We start from the raw sequence: 5142 nt of genomic DNA, 5'->3' as shown, positions 1-5142 counted from the left end.
TTGCAGTGACACTGGAAAAATCTGCTAATAAAATTAAAACTTGGAAATCAAATTATCATTAAATGGTTACAAACAAATTTGATCGAATTTTTAAATGAAAAAAAGCTTTTTAAAATAAATGACTGACAGGCTATGAGCTGTTTTCCTGGTTCTGTCACATATGGAAACCTTGTGCCCTACAGGGCCTACAAGATCTGTTTGTCGTGTACAGCCTTAGGTGTTTATAGAGTAGCCTATCACATAGCGCATTCCGTAATAATTGCTACATCCACATTATCGAAGCACAGAAAACAAGAAGTCTTCTTCTCCTAAACCTTTATTTTGTTTAAGCTCGTTGTAGGTTAGTACGAATTTCGTATTCAATTATGCTATGCATCTGGGTATTGGTGAAGGAGAGTGAATATGACCCCATCAGGTTAGGATATAGTCACGCTGTGATGGCTAATTTGGAGTTGTTTTTTCAAATGTCTATACTTATATAGTTACTAAACGTAACTCGTTTTAGCACCACTGGTGAGAAACTAATAGTAAGGATCGGTGTGTTTTCTATAGGAAACTCAGTGATGATCGAAGTCAGTTATGATAGCGATTTGAGATTGTTCGTTTTATATTAGTTGCTTTATTATTATATGAGAGAGAGAGAGAGAGAGAGAGAGAGAGAGAGAGAGAGAGAGAGAGAGGAGAGAGAGAGAGAGAGAGAGGGGGGGGGGGGGGATTTACTTCATTCCACCCTCTTGTGGGTTACCCTGTTTAGGTGTACTACATTTTATTTCACTTTAGTTAGTTGTCTTCTCATCTTGTCCGCCTAATACGAACAGATCTGGCCACCTCTTTCATATATATTTTAAGTAGGTATTGGTAACGGCGTTCACTGAGTAACGCTGTTCATTTTTAGTCGAAAGAAATCTATCAGAATAGATAATGCAAAAAGGGGCTTGTATCCACAAGACAATCTGCACCATCAGAAATCTAGTTCTATATCATCATGACCACGAAGGAGAGTATTTGTGTAAATCGAATATCACGTTTTATTATATTTGTTTACGGTTTCAGACTTTGAATTTGTCATTCAGTATCTATACTGAAGCAATGTTTTTCCACATAAGAAACTTGGCAAAATCACATTCACCCAGTGATTAATATGTTGTCTTTCCTGCCTGAATAAGTTTTATACACTGGACCCGAAATAAGGAGGTTATCATTATTTGTTTTGTTTTTTGTTAACAATAATGTCTCTCTAGGTACCCATTTTAGACATTGGTTATCAGTACATATCTTCTCCAGCTGACTTAAGTAATTTACTCTCGCTAACTTCGTTGCGAAGATATACAGTATATTTTGATATGCGTTTGTCTGTGTTTGCGGTGTTCACAACTCAAAAACTATTTGACCGAATCGCATGAAATTTGGTATGATAATTGTCCATGATCCAAGAGCAATTTAATCAGACTTTGGGAGGGATTGTCTAAAATATCAAGGTCAAGGTCACGAAAAGGTCAAAAACGTATTTTTGCCATATCGTGGAAAATGTTTATCTAATTTGCATGAAACTAACGGTTAAATGTGCATAATTTAATTGTCATTATGTGATTTATAGCATTTGATGATGTCATTACCCTTCTTTATTTATTTATTTATTGTGATCTGCATACCTCAAAAACTATTTGACCGAATCTCATGAAATTTGCTGGGATGATTGGCTATGGTCCAAGGACAATTTGATTAGATTTCAGAAGTGATAGGGTCAAATGTCAAGGTCAATGTAACGAAAAGGTTAAAAACAAATTTTTGCCATATCGTGATCAATTTTTATCTGATTTGAACGAAACTAATACCAAAATGTGCATAATTAAATTGTCTATCTTGAAATATACATGATATTGGCGAAGGTATGCGCTCTACCGAGTGCTCGTTCTAGTTAGCTTCTTGAACTTACATTCCTTCTCAATATAACCATAATTATCTATGACAATAGAAGAGAGATGAACAAGTAATAGCTGTCTCGTACATCACACGTTCCCTCATTGTGACTTGAGTTCATCATCGTTATTAGAACTTTAGGAATAAGCTTACTTCTTTTATTTCAAAGGTTTTTATTTATAAATTGAGTCACATTTGTGTGTAGCAATTCCTAAAAATTTGATTTCCAAGTTTTTATTGTATTAGCTGATTATTCCTGTTACTTTCTGCAATGGTTACCTATATAATCATCTTCAAGGCTTTATATTTATCAATTTAGGCAGCATATCCTGGCGTTAGTGCCAGGAAGGACATACGGCACCGAAGTGCAACAAGGGATAAATATAGAGAAAAAAAAAAAACGTTTTTTTAAGGCTGACGACTCTGCGTTTATTGGCACGATGAAGATACCTAGCACGGTGTGAATGCAGAAACAATTCCAACTCTGTAAATATATAATTCTCAAACCTGCTGTGCATTCGTTCGTTTGGTCGTCAGTTTTCAGCCATTTTATTCAGAACATTACTTGAAGGGCTGAGTTCTTGGGCTTATTCCTTAGTAGAACCCTGCACCATACAAGACCTATTAGATCTGTTTGTTACATACATATTTAGGTTTTAAGAGTATCACACATCGTATTCGTGCTAATTTTCAAATCCACGTCATCGAAGCACTTATATAACGAGTGTCTTCAGTTTCTTCTTGAAAGCTTTAATATCTAAAGTCTTTCGGATGTCTAGTGGGAGCTTATTGTATAGTCTTGTGGCCGCTTATTTGAGAGGTATAGAAACTACAGTAGACATATACCTTGTTTCAAATAACTTGAAACCTCTGTAACTATTCTCTTGTCAACACAATTTATTGCTCTACAATATTGAGAACATCTAAAATCGAGATTAAAACGTAAAAAGGTGAGAACAAAGACGAGAAATCACTGCAACTAGAAATCATAAGAGGAGACAGGAAAGAGTCATCTTTGAAAGCCAATTTACCATGCGACATATGCGTGTATGAGGGAGGGATCATTTCAGTGGTCTTAGCCTTGGCGAAGTCATTTAACCATGTTTCAGATAATAATGATAAAAGAGAATATTTCTCATATATCAATTCTCGATTTTGAATAGTTCTGTTACCAATCAATTGCGTGGTATCTTCATATTTATTTTCACAGTCTCAATGAATCTTACGTCTGTTTATTTTTTAACGATCATCTCTATTCCAAACATTTGTAATATTAATTTAACTCAAAATATCAAAGTTGAAAAAAAATTGAATATAGTTATTTTACTATATCAAAGCGTTGTTTGAATCATGCAATATTCAAGCAATGGGGAAATGACTTCAGAAATTATTAACAACTGAAATAGCTAGCAATGTTAATTCCTTTTCTTTAATGGTGGTATTTCTAATAAATCACTTAGCTGATACGTGAATATCGATGTTGGTCCTGGCTCGACACATTTGGGGAGCACTATAATAATGCAAATCTAGACTTTTAGTGCACATCCAAGGTTTTTTTTTTTTTTCATTCTAACTGGTGTTAATTCATTCATAGCTAGTCACGCCAAACAGTCAATTTTTGAGACGTTCTCTTATTGACATTATCTCTAAGTTAGGGCTGTCCACGGTCCAGATATACCGGTGGGGGTTGTCCAAATTATGAGATATAGTGGGCATGATCGAAGAATCTGATTGATGGTCTGGGTATTATCTCCACATTCACAGGACTGACCGTTTAAGGGTCCCATTTGACCAGCCCAAACCGATTTTAATTATACGAAGTTACATTTGAGGATTTGTGAGAAATTTTAAAGGTAAATATAAGATCTTAGAAATTATAGAGTTTTGGAAGATATGAATTACTCCCACTCCATTTGAGATCATACATTGCCTTTGTAATGACTATCGACCTACATATTCTCTCTCTCTCTCTCTCTCTCTCTCTCTCTCTCTCTCTCTCTCTCTCTCTCTCTCTCTCTCTCTCTCTCTCTCTTTAAGGAAAATGACAAGCTCTTTAAGACAGGAGATTCGTATTCCCTCCACGAACGTATTGAAAACACAATTTTTCTTAACATTCCATCGCTGATAAAATTAATTTTTATCGAATGATTTGATTAGTTGAATTATTCCTAAAACAGTCGACAGGCAACGGTACTCACCTCATTGTATATGGCATAAGAATTACCTGAAGAGCTATTGATTCTTCGTCTGTTATTCGAACTCTCTCAAGCAAAGGTCGTTACCCTCAGTTTTGCTCGAAGTTGGGAAGACAGAGAAACGCCTTCAGTGTTACATAGATATAAAGGTTATTGTCAACTTACTTTTGCTGTATTTTAGTTGAAATATTCATGATGACGATAAATAGTCCATGTGCAAACTACATCCGGTTTTAATTTTGTGAATTAAAACTGATTGAAAGTAATCCACGTGTCTATTACACCAATTCTTTGCTAATGATTAGCGAGCGATGAAATTTACGTCGAAGATCTGATTAAAAATAGTTGTGCTTCAGAGAGTTTTGGCACATAATCTCATTTTCGTTTCATCTCGTGATAGTCATATTGTGTTATCTTGGAAAGAGAATTAGGAGGTGAAATATGTAGAATTTACTCTTGTAACATATTGAGAAAGGAAAGTCGAATCCTTATTCATGTATGTAAGGAATTGGTTTTAATGAATATAGGGAAAGGAAAGTTGAATATGCATGTATATACATGTGTGTGCGTATATGTATGTAGTGCATGTATGTTTGTATGCAGGCATGGGTGTGTAAGAAGTAGTAACTATACTCAACCTTGATGCATATTACGAGTTTATTTATTTGTTGAATATCATAAAAAGTCCCACAAATTTTGCGAATCAAGCATAAACAGCTATTACGTCGGAAGGGGGAGTGATGATGGGGGCGGGTACTGATGAGGGGTTAGTGTGTGTGAAGGGGAATTTTTTTTTTGGAAGATATAACTTTAGACTTTAGTAATGTACCCTTGCTAACTTTGTTTGATAGGCGTGTGTCTGTGTGTTTGTGATTCGCATAACTCAAAGATTATTCGACCCAATCGCGTGAAATTTGGTTGGATAATTGTCCATGATTCAAGAACAATTTGATCAGATTTTGGGAGTGATTGGTTTAAAAATCAAGGCCAAGGCCACGAAAAGGTCAAAAACGTATTTAGGCATATC

Source organism: Palaemon carinicauda, chromosome 3, assembly GCF_036898095.1.
Source record: "Palaemon carinicauda isolate YSFRI2023 chromosome 3, ASM3689809v2, whole genome shotgun sequence".
In the NCBI taxonomy this organism is placed as follows: Eukaryota; Metazoa; Arthropoda; class Malacostraca; order Decapoda; family Palaemonidae; genus Palaemon; species Palaemon carinicauda.
Note: the sequence above shows the minus strand (reverse complement) of the source record.